This window comes from Puma concolor, chromosome C2 (genome assembly GCF_028749965.1).
Source record: "Puma concolor isolate L17-30 chromosome C2, mPumCon1.1.hap2, whole genome shotgun sequence".
Classification (NCBI taxonomy): Eukaryota; Metazoa; Chordata; class Mammalia; order Carnivora; family Felidae; genus Puma; species Puma concolor.
Window position 1 is genome coordinate 34,620,980 of NC_141675.1, and position 19,717 is coordinate 34,640,696.

General features: G+C 42.4%; 1 protein-coding gene and 1 pseudogene across 6 annotated transcripts in view; one reads left to right on the top strand and one right to left on the bottom strand.

The window, feature by feature from the left end:
- PIK3CB (phosphatidylinositol-4,5-bisphosphate 3-kinase catalytic subunit beta) overlaps positions 1-2,440 on the bottom strand; it is a 191,641-nt gene extending 189,201 nt beyond the window's left edge. For 3 of the 5 annotated variants that reach the window (XM_086674382.1, XM_086674378.1, XM_086674381.1), the window contains exon 1: positions 2,310-2,440. The gene's annotated coding sequence lies outside the window, so the exon portion shown is untranslated. Of the gene's footprint in view, positions 1-1,917; positions 2,036-2,081; positions 2,224-2,309 lie in introns of those variants that run through there. The other 2 variants (XM_086674379.1, XM_086674380.1) reach the window with 2 other exon arrangements.
- LOC112850019 (small ubiquitin-related modifier 2 pseudogene) overlaps positions 1-19,717 on the top strand; it is a 243,033-nt pseudogene that overhangs the window by 213,252 nt on the left and 10,064 nt on the right. The gene's annotated exons all lie outside the window — the stretch shown is intronic.

Consider the following 19,717-nt stretch of genomic DNA (forward strand, 5'->3'; position numbering starts at 1 on the left):
CCACACTTGTGGTGAGCACAGCATTATGTAATGTATACACTTGTTGAATCACTATGTGGTATACCTGAAATTAATGTAACACCGTGTGTTAACTACACTCAAAAAAATTTTTTTAAGAAAAGAAAAAAGTAGAGGGGATAGGGGCACTGGGCTGGCTTAGGCAGCAGAGCATGTGACTCCTGATCTTGGGGTTGTGAGTTCAAACCCTGCATTGGGCACAGATCTTACTTTAAAAAAAGTTTTTTTTTTAAGTTGAGGAAATGGCTTGGAAGCGCTAAGGCATTAGGATGTTTTGAATTCAGGGAGAAGGAAAAATCAACAAAAGGAGAGAAAGGGAGTGAAGAGAAGGAAACCATAAAAGTGCAGTATCCTGGAAGGTTCTTCTATATAATGTGATTCACTAGTCCATCACCACCCTCCCAAACCTTGTGACACACACCCACTCAAACTCTATAAATAAAAAGACTAAGGCAAAACCAAAAAGACTGAGTGACATCCCCAAAGCCCCAGCTATTAGGGGCCCAAGTCCAGGCCTAGAACGAAGCAAGATGGGACTTCTGACCCCTAGCCTTTTCAGCAGCTAGCATAGTAGTGCTTCTACTGTCAGGTTCACCAATCTAAAGTGAGACAAGAGGAAAAATCACAATTTAGGAAGAACGTATCTTAGATTACAAGGCCTAATTTTAATTTTTTTTCTGTGTATTTTGTTCACATTCAAAAATACGTTGAATCAAAGTCTCTGTGGATGAGTCTCTTTACAAAGTAGAAAACACAGTCAAGAGGTGCAAAATGGCAATAAATTAAAAGACAACTCAATTTTCTACACTTCTAAAAAACACCCTGAAGGTCAAAGATCCTCATCAGAGTATGAATCAGGGGGTGTAAAACAGTTTTTTTGTTGTTAGTCATTTTTGCTTTAGTGAATACAATTTTCATTTTTAAAGCTTATGATTATTACTTGTTTCTACACTTGCCTTCTGAAACTAAGATCTTTATCCTGACCACTGTCTTATGCTACATTATCATGACTTAAACAGTTCTGCTTTTACCATAAAAACCTTACAGCGTTGCATAAAAATCCCCAAATGATTAATGAACTGCTGAGAATACTGACTCGGAGATGATTTTATTAGGAATCACATTTCCAAACATTCACTCAGTGCTTCAAAGTAAGTACTCATCTAATTTAATTACGATGACTTCACCAGACACTAACACTACCCACAATGATGTTTACAAAAGCACTTGTCACTCCCTTCGGATGTAGCAACGCAGAAAAATGAGTCTGTTTCCATATTCCTCGTGTGTTTATACTCTGTAACAAGTGACAGTTAAGTGTGACTTAAGATTATTTAAACTGCAAAGCACTTCCAGTTTGTGTGTCCCACCATTTTCCATCCTAAGCGAATCCTAAAATTCTTTCGGTCTTATTTCAACAATTGCCACTCAGCACCTGAGACAGGTAGCCCAAGTAAGCCTTAGCAAGAAAGAGACTACAAGATTCTAGTATGGGAAATAGACGATTCTATTTTGGCCACTGTAAGAGAACAGTCTCCAATATTAGGCAATTTCAGTGGAGGTTACTGCAACACCAGAGCAGTCTGTAAATAAATGTGCCCCCAAACGTACACCCGCAGCCTGGAATCAGCAATGGCTAATGAGAAAAGATGCTGCACCAGGGTTGCTCCTAATAGCTTACCACTTACCGAGCTCTGGCTGATCGGTCATGCACATCATCCGGTCCTATCCTCAAAACAACCCTGTGAAGTACGTATTATTATTCCCATTAACAAATCGGGACACTTGGGCCCAAGGTCCCAGGGCTGGTCAGTGGAGGCGGTGGAATTTGAAAACACGACCGTACCCCAACAGCCCAGGATCCCCGCCCCTAAAATGCACTTCTACACAAAAAGGCACCTGAGGGTGGAGAAGCCGCGCGGACGTCCGCAAAGGCGGAGGAGAGACAGGGCGAGGGCGCCGCCTCTCCAGAGAGGGCCCTTCAGGAACGCCACCAAAAGCGCCAGCGGCCGGGGGCTACCGGTCGCGTCTCGGCCGCCCGGTGGCCAGGAAGCGCCGCTCACCTAAGAGAGCCCCGGGAGGGCCGCAGTCGAGCGAAGCGCCCCCGCAGGCCGGCGGGCGGGTGTCCTCCGCGACGGCAGGAAGCGCGCCGCGGGTACACAACTCGCCGGCGCCGCAGGCTGTGGCGGGCTAGAGCGCGCCGCCCGCCCGCGCGGGGGCACCTCACCCGCCGCCGCGACCGCGCCGCCACTCGGCTGCGCCGCATCCGGGTCCCGCGCCGCCGCTCTCACCTGCCCGGTGTTCCGCCGCCGCAGACTCCTAGCTCCGGTTACGCGGTCAGCAGCCCAGGCCACCGCAACCGTCCCGCTGAGGCACCCCCATCCCTGCCTCTCCCGGTCGCCTCCCGCCTGCCCCGCGCGGCGTTACACTGGCCCGCCACCCACAGCCATGGCCCGCTCTGCCGCCGCCGCCGCCGCACCGACCGACGGAGCACGCGCGCGCCGCCGCCGTGCCCGCGCGCGCGCCCACCTCCCCGGCAGGCCTTCCAGCAGCCTTCGCCCCGCCCCGCGCGCTGCTCGGACCAATCCCCGGCCCCGCAGCAGCCGCCGCCAGACCTGCGGGACTGGCCCGGCAGGGCAGAGGGAAAGGCGGTGCTGCCGCCTAGTTCTCTCGGGCTCCCTGCCCTCCCGGGACGCTACTGCTCGCCGTTTCGGCTCCTCTTTGTGGCTTCTGGAAGACAGTGGGATTGGGGATCTCCAACAGGCCGCCTTCAGCAGAGAACCGCCACCTGCCCCGGCTTTCGTAGCCCCTTCCCGAGACACCCTCTGTTCTAGATTTCCTTGTTGGCCTTCGCTTCCCAGTCCCTCTCCCGAATTCCGTTCTGGAACTTTGAACTGACTCCTCGTTGACTGGGCGCAGCCCATCGCTTTTCCCCCTTCTGTCACTCCACTTCTGGAGATGGAGTTGCTAGATTGGCTGCTTCACAGCTGGTTCTTCAAGTCCTGCTATATTAATGGTCATAAAAGCAGAAGTACAGCCTTCCAAGCCCAAGATTATTTTTCTGTGTGTTCATTTTTGCGACAGTAACAGCTAACATTTGTATTGTAGTGCCTTATAGTTTACACAGTCCCCTTTGCCTACCTTATCTCCTGTTATCTTTGGACCTCTACCAGGAAATTTTATAGCCTTTCTTAGAGGCACACTTCAATTTCACTTACTGAAAAGCTAAAATCTTAACTTATTGTAAAGCTACTATATTGTAGAGTTATTTTAACTTTCGCTGCTATAATAGCTCAAGCAAATATTTGAGTAACCGAGGATGGAATCTAGAAGTAGAACCTACTATAAAGCAAAGATGGCAAACAGGCCAGTGGTAAAACAGTAGTTTGATAAATTATCCTAGTTTAATTGAATATTTATAATACATCAAAGCTAGAACCATACCACATTCAAAAATAAATTCCAGGGGCGCCTGGGTGGCGCAGTCGGTTAAGCGTCCGACTTCAGCCAGGTCACGATCTCGCGGTCTGTGAGTTCGAGCCCCGCGTCAGGCTCTGGGCTGATGGCTCAGAGCCTGGAGCCTGTTTCCGATTCTGTGTCTCCCTCTCTCTCTGCCCCTCCCCCGTTCATGCTCTGTCTCTCTCTGTCCCAAACATAAATAAACGTTGAAAAAAAAAAATTTTTTTTTTTAAATAAATAAATAAATTCCAGAAGAATTAAAGATATAAAAATATACAAAACAGGGGCGCCTGGCTGGTTCAGCTGGAAGAGCATGCAACTCTTGATCTGGGGGTCATGAGTTAGAGCCGCACTTTGGGGGTAGAGATTACTTAAATAAATATTTTACATATATATGTATATATATGTGAAACAAACACTTAGAGGGAATTTTTTAAAGAATAGTGATATGACATTTATTTCGTGAGGGGGAAATTTTAAGCCAGACAGGAAGCCCAGAATCATTAAAGAAAAAAATTGTCTACATAAGTATTGTGAAAGTTTTGCATGACATCACAATGACAAGACAAATTAAAGAAAAATGGAATAAAACAACAAAATGTATGGCAGACAGGGGCACCTTGATGGCTCAGTTGGTTAAATGTCTATCTCTTGGTTTCAGCTCAGGTCATGATCTCACAGTTTGTTATGTTGAGCCCTGCATCCAGCTCTTTGCTGACAGTACAGAGGCTGTTTGGGATTCTCTCTCTCCTTCTCTCTCACTCTGCACCCCACCCCCCGCCCTTGCTTTCAAAATAAATAAACTTAAAACAATAACTTTTAAAAAAATGGGAAACACATTGTATCTCTAACATACATATCTCTATGTATCAGAAACATAAAAGTTTCTAAAAATGGATTTTTTTTAAGTAAGCTCTCCTGCCCAAGATGGGGCTTGAACTCACAACCCAGAAAGCAGCAGTCACATACTCTACCAAATGAGCCAGCCACATGCCCCTATAAATGGATTTTTTTTTAAAGCCAGCTGGATCAATGTTATAAAAATATAGGCAAGGTATACAAGCAGGCAATTAATGGAAGAGAAAATCCGAGTGGTCCATTAAAAAGACGCTTATTTCACTAATAGTTATGGAAAAACATTAAAACAATAATCCATTTTCCCTCATTAGACTGGCAAACATTAACAAAAGCAATCAATGATACCTGGGGAAAGGAGCCCTGGTACACCTCTGATAGAAGTATAATAGCTGCAAACTTTCTAAAAGTAACCTGGGAATATTTATTAACCTTTAAAATACACACACTTGCCAATTGACCAAAAAATACATTAACTCTGCCCTATGGAAAAGCTAAAGAAAATATCCATAAGGATATACACAAGAATGCTGCAGTGGGTTGAATGTTGACCCTTCTACAGATATGTCCACCCAAAACCTGTGAACATAGCCTTATTTGGAAAAAGGATCTTTACACATGTAATTAAGTTAAGGATCTTGAAATGAGATCATGTTAGAATTAGGACGGGCCCTATATCCAATGACAAGTGTCCTTGTAAGGGAAAGGCCGAAGGAGATTTGAGATACAGAGACACAGAGACAAAGGTGATATGAACGATGAGGCAGGGACAAAAACAAAAACAAAAAACAACGAGGCAGAGATGGGAATGATGCATCTACAAGCCAAAGAATGCCAAGGATCACTGGCAGCTACCAGAAGCTGGAAGAGGGGCATAGAACAAATTCTCCTTCAGAGTGTCTAGAAGGAAACAACCCTGCCAATTCCTTTATTTCAGCCTTGTAGACTTAGGAATTATGAGAGAATAACTTTCTGTTTTAAGTCCCCCAGTTTGTGATAATTTGTTAAAGTAACCACAGGAACCTAAGACAGATGCTTATCATATTGTTTGTGGTGTGAAACAAACACAAACAAACTGGGAACAAGCTGATCGTCCATAGATAATGGGATCCATGAATCAGTTGCCCTGCCTCCATACTATGGAATATTATTCGATGATGAAAATGAGTTAGAACTATTTGTATTGACCCAGAGGGATATCCAGATATATTATTAAAGTCAAAAATGCAAATTATAGAGTGATAAAGAGTGGTATGATCCTTTTAGTTCATTGTTGACCATTTATATATGTTTATATGAATATAGAGAAAGGGGTGGAAGGAATTACAGTAGGCTGATCACATTGGATGCCTCAGAGGGCTGAAAGAGGAAGCCTTGGGTGGGAGGGAGTTATCTTTTTTAATATGTGTAGATCTTTGAATTATCTTACTCATTTTTTTTAACTTGATTTAGTTATTTTGAGAGACAGAGAGAGAGAGTGCATGCACAAGCAGGGGGAGGTCAGAGAAACAGGGAGAAAGAGATAATCCCAAGCAGGCTCTGCACTGTCAATACAGAGCCCCACGCAGGGCTGGAATTCATGAACTTCAAGATCATGACCTGAGCCAAAACCAAGAATCAGTTGCTCAACCAACTGAGCCACCCAGGTGTCCCAAATTGTCTTCCTTGTTATAACCAGTGTATGCATTAACTTATTCTTTTAATCCAATAAATAGTTTTACTTTATTTTTTTAAGTAAGCTCTATGCCAAACGTGGGACATGAACTCATGACTCCAAGGTCAAGAGTCACATGCTGTACTAATTGAACCAGCCAGGCACCTCTAGTAAACACAGTTTTAAAAGAAAAAACAATTTGTGACTAGTTCTTAAATCGTAGTTAAAGTTGTAAACACAGGCGTGCCTGGCTGTTTCAGTCAGAAGAGCATGCGACTCTTGATCTTGGGTGTGAGTTCAAGCCCCACACTGGGTGTAGAATTACTAAAAAAGATAAATAAACTTTTCATAAATTTAAAAAAAAATTTTTTTTTACATTTATTTATTTTTGAGAGACAGAGTGAGACAAAGTGAGAATGGGGAAGAGGCAGAGAGAGGAGACACAGGATCAGCAGGCTCCAGGCTCTGGGCTGTCAGCACAGAGCCTGATGCGGGGCTTGAACCCACAGACTGTGAGATCATGACCTGAGTTGAAGTCAGATGCTCAACCGACTGAGCCACCCAGACGGCCCCCCTTTTATTTTTTTTAATTTTTTTTTTACATTTTCGTAAATTTTTAGATGTTTGTTTACTTTTTTAAGAGAGAGACAGAGAACAAGAAGGGGAGGGGCAGAGAGAGAGGGAGACACAGAATGTGAAGCAGGCTCCAGGCTCTGAGCTGTCAGCACAGAGCCCCATGCAGGGCTTGAACCCACGAACTGTGAGATCATGACCTGAGCTGAAGTGGGATGCTTAACCAACTGAGCCACCCAGACGGCCCAAAACAGGTAAATAAACTCTAAAAATAAATAAGTAAAGTTGTGAACATAAAGAGAAGGTTCTATCTGTCCAATTTTATTATTTTTTTAATTTTTTAAACATTTTTATTCGTTTTTGAGAGACAAACAGAGCAGGAGTGGAGGAGGAGCAGAGAGAGAGAGAGAAACACAGAATCTGAAGCAGGCTCCAGGCTCTGAGCTGTCAGCACAGAGTGGGACTTGGGGCCACAAACTGCAAGATCATGACCTGAGCCAAGATTAGGTGCTTAACCAACTGAGCCACCCTAGCACCCCTGTCCAATTTTAGAAGACTCAAGTGTTCTCCATGTCCCCCACTTTCCCATCACTGATATCTGTGTTATACCTTCAACATATAATCTTTTGGTGGTTTTATTCCCCCTATTTTCTTTCTTTCCAAGTACTTCTGAGTATTTCCTAAGATCACAGAACTTTTTTATGGGTGTTTTAGAATTTGAGTGTTTTCTTTTCATTGTATAAGTAATATATTCACATGATTTGAAATTCAAAATGTACAACCGAACGGCAGTAAAATTCTCTCAGCTATGAAACTCTCTTCACAAAACCAATGTTGTCAGTTTCTTGAGCATCCTTCAGAGGTATTGTATGCACATATAAGCAAGTACAGATATAGTTCCCTACTTTTTTAAAGTTTATTTATTGAGAGAGAAAGAGCAGGGGAGGGGCAGAGAGAGAAGGAGGGAGAGAATCCCAAACAAGCTCCGCACTGTCAGCATGGAGCCCGGACTTGGGGCTAGAACCCATGAACTACAATTATGACCTGGACCAAAACCAACAGTCAGACACTCAGAATGGCTAACATTAACAACTCAGGCAACAACAGATGTTGGTGAGGATGCAGAGAAAGAGGTTCTCTTTTGCACTGCTGGTGGGAATCCAAACTGGTGCAGCCACTCTGGAAAACAGCATGGAGGTTTCTCAAAAAATTAAAAATAGAACTACCCTAAGACCCAGCAATTGCACTACTAGGTATTTATCCAAGGGGTACAGGTATGCTGTTTCGAAAGGGCACATGCACCCCAATGTTTATAGCAGCACTATCAACAATAGCCAAAGTATGGAAAGAGCCCAAATGTCCATCGATGGATGAATGGATAAAGAAGATGTGGTATATATACAAGATGGAATACTACTCGGCAATCAAAAAGAATGAAATCTTGCCATTTGCAAGTACGTGGATGGAACTGGAGGGGATTATGCTAAGCGAAATTAGTCAGTCAGAGAAAGACAAATATCATATGACTTCACTCATATGAAGACTTTAAGAGACAAAACAGGGGCGCCTGGGTGGTTTAGTTGCTTGGGCGACCGACTTCAGCTCAGGTTATGATCTCGCAGTTTGTGAGCTCGAGTCCTGCGTTGGGCTCTGTGCTGACAGCTCAGAGCCTGGAGCCTGCTTCAGATTCTGTGTCTCCTCCTCTCTCTACCCCTCCCCTGCTCACACTCTGTGTCTGTCTCTCAATAATAAATAAATGTTAAAAAAAAAAAAAGATACAAAACAGATGAACATAAGATAAGGGAAGCAAAAATAATGTAAACACAAGGAGGGGGACAAAACATAAGAGACTCTTAAATATGGAGAACAGAGGGTTACTGGAGGGGTTGTGGGAGGGGAGATGGGCTAAATGGGCAAAGGGCATTAAGGAATCTACTCCATAAATCATTGTTGCACCATATGCTAACTAACTTGGATGTAAATTAAAAGATAAATTATTAATAAAAAAAAGAAAAGAAATAATCTTAAAAAAAAGTCAGACACTTAACTGACTGAGCCACCCAGGCACCCCTATTTCCCTCCTTTTATTTATTTTTTTTTACACAAATGGAAGTATTTGATTCATACTTGCTTTTTTCATGTAATATATATCAGGTTGTCTTATATCAGAGCATATACAATAACTGTATTCTTTTTAAACTTTTATGGATGTGTAGAATTGTACTACACATACATCATAAATTTTCACAAACTGAACACACCTGTGTAACTAGTTCCCAAATCAATAAAGAGAACATGAGGAACATCTTTTTTTTTTTTTTTTTTTTAATTTTTTGAAGTAATCTCTACACCCAGTTTGGGAGGGGCTCAAACTTATAACCCCAAGATCAAGAATTATATGCTCTATCCACAGAGTCATCCAGGCACCCCGTGAAGAATATCTTAAAACCCACTTCTCTGAACCCCTTCTACTCACTGCCCTGTCCCCAGAGACAACTATTATCCCAGCTTCTAACGCTGGACATTTCCTTTTTCTGTTTTTGAACTTTCACTGTTGGTGGTGTTATCGGTTTTGAACGTTTAATTAAATAGATTCATTAGGGGTGCCTGGGTGGCTGTGTCAGTTAAATGTCAGACTTCAGCTCAGGTCACCATATCATGGCTCCTGAGTTCGAGCCCCAAATTGGACTCTGCAATCACAGTGCAGAGCCTGCTTCTTTCTTTCTTTTTAAATTTTTTTTTTTAACGTTTATTTATTTTTGAGACAGAGAGAGACAGAGCATGAACGGGGGAGGGTCAGAGAGAGGGAGACACAGAATCCAAAACAGGCTCCAGGCTCCGAGCTGTCAGCACAGAGCCCAACGCAGGGCTCGAACTCACAGACTGCGAGATCATGACCCGAGCGGAAGTCGGCCGCTCAACCGACTGAGCCACCCAGGCGCCTCTTTCTTTCTTTCTTTCTTTCTTTCTTTCTTTCTTTCTTTCTTCCTTCCTTCCTTTTGCTCATGGATGTGTATTTTAATCTGCTTTCTTAAAGTTTTTTTTAAAGTTATTTATTTATTTCTTGTAATTTTTTAAATTTATTTTTGAGAGAGAGCATGTGCACGCAAGCTGGGGAGAGGCAAAGAGAGAGGGGGACAGAAGATCCAAAGGGGGCTCTGTGCTGACAGCAGAGAGCTCAATGTGGGCTCAAACTCATAAACCATGAGATCATGACCTGAGCCAAAATCGAGATTTGGATGCTTAACTGACTGAGCCACCCAGGCACCTCAGGACTTTTTTATTTTTTAAGTATTCTCTGTACCTGATATGGGGCTCTAACTTGCAAACCCAAGATCAAGAGTGTCATGCTTCACCAACTGAGCCAGCCAGGACAGACACCCCCTGGTGTTTTTTTTATGTTTAGCTTCTTTTGCTCTACCTTTCCCCTACATTGTTTTGATATTTATACTCTACTCAATGTAACAGTACTTTGTTCATTCTCATTGCTAAATAATATTTCATTGTATCTGCATTCTTTTTTTTTTTTACTATATAGTGTTCCATTGTAAGGATATACTATAATCATCCAGTCACTTGTTAATGGATAGACTGTTTCCAATCTTTTCCTATACAAACAATGCTACAATGAACAACTTTGAATTTATATTACTTTGTGCATATGCAAGTGTACCTGAAGAATAAGTGCCTAAAAATAAAATCACTAGATCAACAGGCATAGATATCTGTAAATTTTTTTAATGTTTGTTTATTTATTTCAGAGAGAGAGAGAGAGAGAGAGAGAGAGGCAGAGAATCCCAGGCAGGCTCCATGCTGTCAGTGCAGAGCCCGATGTGGGCTCAGTCCCACGAACTGTGAGATCATGATCTGAGATGAAACCAAGAGTCAGTTGCTTAACTAAGCCACCCAAACGGCCCAAGAGTATATCCCTTAAAAAAATTTTTTTTTTTAAAAAAGAGTATATCCCTTAAGATGATAATTGGTCAATATCCTTCAAAATTATAAATATCTAGGGGTGCCTGGGTGACTAAGTCAGTTGAGCATCCAACTGTTTATTTCTGCTCAGATCATGATGTCACTGTTGATGAATTTGAGCCCTGCATTGAGCTCTGTGCTGACTGCAGAGCCTGCTTGGGATTCTCTCTCTCTTTCTCTCTCTCTCTCTTTCTGCCCCCCTCTCTCTCCCAAAATAAATGAAAAGGGGATATACTCTTTTTCTTAAGTTTATTTATTGATTTTGAGAGAGAGAATTAGCAGGGGAGGGGCAGAGAAAGAGGGGGAGAGGATTTGAAGCAGGCTCCATGCTGACAGCAGAGAGCCCAATGTGGGGCTCCAACTCATGAACTGTGAGGTCATGACCTGAAGCTGGATGCTTAACCAACTGAACCACCTAGCTGCCTCAAAAGGGAATATACTCTTAACACTCACACCAGCGGATTATTAGAAAGTATTTTCTTAAAATTTTAGACTTGGAGCCTGGAGACTTAGAAATCACATTATACAGCCTACTCATCTTACCCAGAGATAAATTAAAGCCCTTACAGGCAATAAAACTTGTACAAAGTCATAGAGCAAGTGGTTATCATTCCTAAATTCTAAAGGAGGAGGCCTGGATGCTGGTCTCACTTATCAGAGAACCAACAAAGCTTCAAACATCCTGCCCTGCCTTCAGCTGTGGGAATGCTGCCTCTCTCTCTCCTCTTGTCTTCTTCAACTGCCTTCCAAGACCAGCACAAAAAGGTTGAAACCGTACACAGACCAGGACTACCAACCATGGGAGGAAGAGGATAGAAAGGGAGAGGCAGATGAGGTGCAGAGGTTACTCAAGGGGCACCGAACACTACATTTTCCTGGAACGCGAAGTAAGAGATACATAAGGCTTTAAAGGAAAATGTAATAAAACACTTAGACATGCACACGTGCAGAGATTATAGCTGAATTATGTGATATTATACAACTCTTAAAAGAATGAGGCATTTCTATATGAACTGATCTGAGCCAGTCTCCAAAACAGTATTCAATGAGATATGTAAGAAACAGAACAGTAAAATATGGTAGTGTTTGGTTATGCTTAGATTATCATCAGAAGGACATAAACAAACAGGGGTAGCCTGGAGGAAAGATAGCTAGAGGCTTAATTTTGATGGTTATTCTCCTTTATGCTAGTTGAAATTCTTAGCATGTTCAGGTGTCATGATCACATATATATATGTATGTATATATATACATATATATATAGTTCATAAGGAAATATCATAAGGAACAGTTATATATACAATATATATTTAATACATAAGATATATATATAAAGAAAATGTATAAAGGGGGGGTAATTTAGTGAGAGCTACAACTATCCCTGAGAAAGGAGAGGAAAAAAGCAAGAGAGGAAGGGGTGGAGCCTAGTGAGGGAGTCAGCTTGGCATTGAGGGCGCTAGAAGGACAGGAAGTGAGTTCAGAGACCACCTTTGCAAAATGAGGGAGTCTGGTCACACAGTATTTTAAGTGCAATTAGTCTTCAATCCTATTAACTTGCAACTCTTGAATGGTGTCATACACTGAAGAAATAGAAGTTGAATGTTGAAAAACAATAAATCAGGCACTTTTAAAACGAGTTAGGGCTGGTATGCAGAGTTAGCCAGATCAAAGATTGTCGCCCGGGTTCCCAGGGGGGTTGGGTGTGACTCTACCTTCTGGAATGAAAACTATTTATCAACAAAGGCGCTGCCCTGTTTGTTGTTTCAGACAAGCTACCCGGGACTCCAATTTAACCTGGTTTTTTGTTTTTTTTTTTTTAATGTTTATTTATTTTTGAGACAGAGCGCGAGTGGGGAAGGGGCAGAGAGAGAGGGAGACACAGAATCTGAAATAGGCTCCAGGCTCTGAGCTGTTAGCACAGATGCGGGGCTTGAACCCACGAACCGTGAGATCATGACCTGAGCCGAAGTCGGGCGCTTAACTGACTGAGCCCCCCAGGCACCCCAATTTAACCTGTGTTTGTAAATAACGAAGATAATGTAATGTAATTAAATTAACATAAAAAATAATCTGCTACCTGAACACATCGAATCAAGAATTTTCTGGCCTCTTAGGAAGGCATCAGAGGCAGAAATTTCTCAAGCTCCAATGCCAGTGGCCTATTTGCAGTTTCACCCTGATTCATTCATCACTGAATTTTTATTGAGGAGCTTATTTTCAGCTCCTCAGGCAGCTCACAAGGGTATTTACAAAACAAAGCCCTAACTTCAAAGGGCATTATTTTGGCTAAAAAAAATGGGCTCCATCACAACTTTTTTCCTTAAGCAAACAATAAAATGAAGAGTTGATTTACTTTAATTTCTGCTGCTTCTTAAACAAGTCTTTCTTTCCAAATGTAGGTAGTTTGGTTTTTTACACCAGCTTTTGATACTGAAGTCAGGCCGAGCTCACAGGTCTAGAGCAGTCTTGAAATACCTATGCAAATGAATGGGGAAGCTTGCAGGTGTAGGATGGGTCTTGAAAACAAAAATCTGGATTGCTCAATCTGAAAGGGTGGGAACCAGAGTGAAATGTGAAATGACTTCCCTAGTTCTCACCCTCACATTGGTCAAAGGGCAGATAAATACTGTTTCTCTTACAAGAGCAAGACTTACACACTCAGAGGGTTTAGGGATGTTCCATCCAGACTCAACTTTCAGGATGAAATCAGCAAGTATTTGTCAAGTATCTCCTTAACAGCTGCCAAGAGAAGTTCATACAAGGCTGTGTTTTTCAAATCCATGATACACAGACATTTTGGAAGGTAAAAAATGTTCCCAGACCCTTGAGAATATTCACTTCTTCATTCACTCAGCAACAGTCCCAGACACTGGAATAAGTCGTGGAGATACAGAGCTGAGCAAAACAACATGATTCCTACAGCATATGCTGCAGAGGAAGAAACAGTCATTAATGAAGTCATCACATGATTAACTGCAAATTACAACTAAGTGCCATAACGTGGGGATGCCTGATGCTGTGAAAGTAAATAATAATGGGAGAGGAAAGCAAAAGTTTCCCTAAAGAAGGGAAAACTTGCCTCGGTCTGAAGGAAGGGTAGACCAGGCAAAGAATGGGAGCAAAAAGTGGTCCAGAAAATGGCCAAGTCAGGGGTCCTATGGCGGGAGGGAACATGGTCATTTAAAAACCAAAAAAGACCAGGTGGGGTGTAGAAAGCATGGGATGCCCTAGGTGGACATTACCACACTAGATAATATTTCTGGTTCTCTTACCCTCCAGAGCACTTGGGAGGATTGTACTTCCCTGGTCCTCTGAAGTCATGTGGAACTCTTGAAGTTGAGTAAAGCCATGAGCCTTCCTTTGGCCAGTGAAATGTGAGAAGAAATGTTATCTGTTACCTCACCCTCTCTGTGGAAGCATTCAAGAAATGGTGGGAGTTTTTCTCTCTTTCTCACTAGCTAATATGAAGGTACCACAAGAAAGGAGCAGGATCTCGGAGCCAACACATGAAGGACAGCTACCCTGAGAGCCAACAGGAGCTGATGCAGGCTGTGTGTGAACTAGAAATAAACCTTTGCCATGTTAAACCAATGAGGTTTAGGAGCTCTTTTTTTTTTTTTTTAATTTTTTTTTAACGTTTATTTATTTTTGAGACAGAGAGAGACAGAGCATGAACGGGGGAGGGTCAGAGAGAGGGAGACACAGAATCTGAAACAGGCTCCAGGCTCTGAGCTGTCAGCACAGAGCCCGACGCGGGGCTCGAACTCACGGACCGTGAAATCATGGCCTGAGCCGAAGTCGGCCGCCACTTAAACAACTGAGCCACCCAGGCACCCCTAGGAGCTCTTTATAATTGCAGCAAGGGGCGCCTGGGTGGCGCAGTCGGTTAAGCATCCGACTTCAGCCAGGTCACGATCTCGCGGTCCGTGAGTTTGAGCCCCGCGTTGGGCTCTGGGCTGATGGCTCAGAGCCTGGAGCCTGTTTCCGATTCTGTGTCTCCCTCTCTCTCTGCCCCTCGCCCGTTCATGCTCTGTCTCTCTCTGTCCCAAAAATAAATAAACGTTGAAAAAAAAAATTAAAAAAATATATATATATAATTGCAGCAAACCCAGCCTAGCCTACTGATGTAGACTCACATTTGAGAAACACATAACCTAAAGGGGGAAAAAACCCACTAAAATAGTTCAGAATTTATTTTTAAATTAAAAAAAAAATTTATTTATATTTGAGAGAGAGAGACAGAGAGAGAGAGACAGAGACAGAGCCAGAGAGCAAGGGGGGAGGGGCAGAGAGAGGGAGACAGAATCCGAAGCAGGCTCCAGGCTCTGAGCTGTCAACACACAGCCTAATGCGGGGCTCGAACCCAAGAACCACAACATCATGACTGAGCTGAAGTTGGTGCTTAACCAACTGAGCCACCAGGAAGCCCCAATAATTCAGAATTTAAACACAAAGAATCTTTTGTATCTACAACTATTATCTACATCTCATCTGCATTTACATTTATTCACTCATTTATGAATTTCAGTGTTTAGTTTTTCAAAACTTGCAGCATCTGATTTGCTATACAAAGTTGTAAACACTGAAGAAGAGTGGTTTTTTTGTTTGTTTTGTTTTATAAAGTTGAATAGAATACATTTATCAAGTGCTTCTCTACTATTAATGCCGACTAAAGTTCTGAATTTGTTCATTGAATCTTCCTAATAGCCAATGATGTAGATCTATGACTGTATGCATTTTCCAGATGCATATGTTATTTCAGATAACTGAGGCTCAGAAAGCTTTAACAAGACCTGGGAAGCAATGTACCTAATATTGGATTCAGATATGCCTGACTCCTTAATAACTGGGCCTAACTCTTATGGAATATTGTGTACACCTTGGCACTGAACACTGTGGGATTGAGCTCCTTCAAGGTGAGGATAATGTCTTCTTGGTCTTTTCATCTCCAGCAGAGTCTGCCACCTAGATGACTTCAAAGCATATTTTTGGAAGTATTGAATGACTGAAAAACATAAATGAATTTATTGGGGCACCTGGGTGCCTCAGTTGGTTAAGTGTCAACTCTTGTTCCCAGCTCAGGTCGTGATGTTATGGATCATGGGATCGAGCCCTGTATCAGGCCTTGTGCTGACAGCTCAGAGCCTGCTTGGATCCTCCCTTTCCTTCTCTCTCTGACCCTCCCCTGCTCATGCTATCTCTCTGTCTCTAAATGAATAAACTTAAAAAAAAGAAACTGTAAAAATAAATGAATACATGAATGAATGAATAAATGAATAAATAAATAAATAAAATTATTACAGATAAACTACATTAACATCTAGGGGTTATATTTTGACTATTTATTTATGTACTTATAACTCCACTGGATGCTAAACTTTTAGAGACAGGCTATTGTTAAATACCAAAAAGCCAACTGAGTAAATTTTAATGAACGAATTGGCTTTTTAATTTTTATTTATTTATTTTTAAAGATTTTGCTTTTATGTAATTTCCACACCCAACATGGGGCTTGAACTTACAACCCTGAGATTGAAAGTAGCATGCTCTATCGTCTGAGCCAGCCAGGCTTTTAAAAATAGTTCATGGGGCACCTGGGTGACTCAGTCGGTTAAGTGTCTGATTTCATTTCAGCTCAGGTCATGATCTTGCGTTTGTGAGTTCAAGCCCCGTGTCGTGGTCTGTGCTGACAGCTCGGAGCCTGGGGCCTGCTTCAGATTCTGTTTCCTCCTCTCTCTGCCCCTCCCATGCTCATGCTCTGTTTCTCAATAATAAATAAACGTTAAAAAAAAAAAAAGAATGAATTGGGCAGTATCCTATCTAGCAAGTGGAGGGGAACTCTGAGGATTTGTACAAAATGGAAGGTTTTTATCAAAAGCAGAATAGGGAAAGAAAGTTTTAAAAAGATAGGATTGTTGGGCCATCTGGGTGGCTCTTGATTTCATCTCAGGTCAGGAGTTTGAGCCCCGCGTGAGGCTCTGCACTGACAGCACGAAACGTGCTTGGGATTCTCCGTCTCCTCCTCTCTGCTTCTCCCCTGCTTGTGCTCTCTCTCAAAATAAATAAATAAACCTAAAAAAAAAAGGATTGTTTCAGGTAAAATCACCTTCCCATATGTGGAAGGGCAAGGGTCTTATTATACAGATTACCTCATCTTCCTTTGGGGAATGGAGAGGGAGCAGGTGACAGATTATCTCATTGGTGCTTATGAGGAAATTGCTAACTGACAGGTGAAGATATGCATTTTGCGGGGAGGTTGCAACTGCAATCATGTTAGCTTGGGTTTGGTAACTTGGGTGGCCCAAGTGACACCATTTTGGGCTTGTGGTTTTCTCCAAAGATACAGTGTTTATTTTTATACCTCCCATAGATGACCTTGCTGAGGACCATGTTCACCAAGGACAGGGCCTTGCTGAGACCATGTTCAGCAAATGGAGATTAGGTTTCTTCTGAATCCACAGAGCCAGCAATTGCTGAAGTAGAGATTTTGTTCAGGGCAATAGCCCCTGGTCCTTCCATGCCATACTAGCTGCCGTCCTCCAAGAAAAAGAGTTAATTCAGTGTTTTTTTCTAGGAATATGCAATTTAGGGTACCTACATATGGTACATAATGGTACCCACCATACCTAACAGAAAAAATTTCTTTAATTTTGTATTCAACTTTGAAAACTGTTAAGTCATTTGTTATGCGGGGGAAAAAGAGAGAGAGAAAGACAAAGAAAGCACACACCTGAATGTACATATGATAAAATGGCCTTGAGGATGTAGCACAAGCCAAACAAAGCACAGAAATCCAGAGTTCACCCTGCAACAGCATCCTGAAATTGTGTCTCCACTTCCACTCTGGTTCTTTGAATGAGCTTCCCAGGTGTTATTTTCCAGTGACATACTTAATATCTGGAGCTCTGGGTTGCTCTCAACTGGAGGGATACTATCTTACCACACTTCAGTACAGGCAGCCCTTAAGGGAGACTTTTTGAAACTTTTGACCAGCTCCCAGTAAGAAATGCACTTCACACTGCAACTCAGTACATTGTGTGTGTGTGTGTGTGTGTGTGTGTGTGTGTGTGTGTGTGTATTTATGATGTTTATAATGAAATAAAAATGTAATAGAAAAATATCCCTATTGTGTGTGATGCACTCTGATGTTGTCTAGTCCATTTGTATTTTCTATTCTATTCTATTTCATGGGGTGTTTTTTTTTTTTTAACAGAACAAGCTGATTTTTTAAACTGTATTACTATTTATTTTTGAGAGAGACAGCATGAACAGGGGAGGGGCAGCGAGGGGCGTGGTTACAGAGGATCTGAAGCAGGCTCTGCATTGACAGTAGAGAGACCAATGCAGGGCTCTAACTCACAAACCGTGAGCTCATGACCTGTGCTGAGGTCAGTTGCTCAACCAACTGAGCCACCCAGCTGCCCCTGTATTTCACGTTTTAAAAATTGTCATTGTGGGGTACCTGGGTGGCTCAGTCGGTTAAGCGTCTGACTCTTGGTTTCAGCTCAGGTCATGATTCCAAGATCATGGGATCAAGCCCTGTGTCGGGCTCTGTGCTGAGCATGGAGCCTGCTTGGGATTCTCTCTCTTTCCCCCTGCCCTTCCCCCGACTTGTTCTCTCTCTCTCTCTCTCTCCCTCTCAAATAAATAAAATGAAACAAAAATTTTTTTTTAATTGCAGTTGCAATCCACCAAGTTCATTTTACCACCCGATGAGTCTTCTGATTTGAAAAACACTGGCCCAATGCAGATGTGTAAGTTGTTACTCCTTGAGTACAAGGACACATATCTTTTTTACCTGTGTCTTTAGCATCTTTTTTTTTCCCCCTGAATAAATGAAGAAGTGAATGTCTACCATGTGCTAGAAGAGCAAGGATGACCAAAACTGAGAGCGGAAGCTGTAGAGATCCTTGCCCTGGTGGAGCTTACAGCTTTTGAGGAAGGGAAAAAGCACCCACCAACCCACTATCAATAAAGAGAGACCAGAAGTTGGACACATGTGAAATCTCTTCCCACTCCTACTCTATAAAAAAGTGCCTTGACCTCTGTTGTTTCTGGCCCCATTTTTCCTTTGGAAGCCCCAATCCCTGATGCCACAGGGGCTTGGTAAACTCCTTATGGGAGAGCTCTGTCCCTACCCCCAGGCATAAGTAGGGGACCTAACCATATAATAAATATGATTGGTTCAGGGAGGAACAGGTGACTTCAACTCAGCCAACTGAAGTCATCTTTATCATCATCCATAAACGGCAGGGGTCTCTTTTCTCCCGGGACTACAGACAGAAGATCAAGGGAAGCTATAGCTGTCTTCCATTATGTGAAGAGAAGAGGTTAGAAAATGAAACTGAAATACAGAGTAAAAGAGAGCTAAGAGAAGGAGAAAGAACATCATTTGAAATCTGGGTCTAGACGGGCCTAAAGCCAGAAGATCGGCAACTCTTCACAACTGTTTGAGCTAATGACTCCACGTTTCCCTAGTGCAGGTTTTAGTTGGATCTCTGTTATTTGCAACTAACAGTAACTGTGAAAGGAAGGGTAGAAAGCCAATTAATTTCCTTGATTTATTTATTTTAAGATTCTTATTTTTTTGAAAGCACTTCACTTTATTTTATTATTATTATTTTTTAATGTTTATTTATTTTTGAGACAGAGAAAGAGCATGAGTGGGGGGTGGGGGCGGGCAGAGAGAGAGGGAGACAGAGGATCCAAAGAGGGCTCTGAGCTGACAACAGTGAGCCTCATGCAGGGCTCGAACTCACAAATTGTGAGATAATGACCAGAGCCCCAATCAGATGCTCAACGGACTGAGCCGCCCAGGCACCCCGAAAGTGTTTCAGTTTATTATTTTTTTAAGTTTTATTTATTTAACTAATCTCTATACCCATTGTGGGGCTCAAACTCACAACCCCAAGATCAAGAGTCACATGCTCCATCCATGAGCCAGTCAGGCTCTCCCCCTAATTTCTTTCTTTGAAAAAGAACAGAAAGGGGGGTGCCTGGCTGGCTCAGTTGGTAGAGCATGGGACTTGTGATCTCAGGAGTCGCTTGAGTTCAAGCCCCACAATGGGTGTACAGCTTACTTTAAAAACAAACAAACAAACAAACAAACAAAAAGAACAGAAATATATTTGTGGGGCCACAGACACACATGATTGGGAAATATGCCTGGAATATGCCACGTTT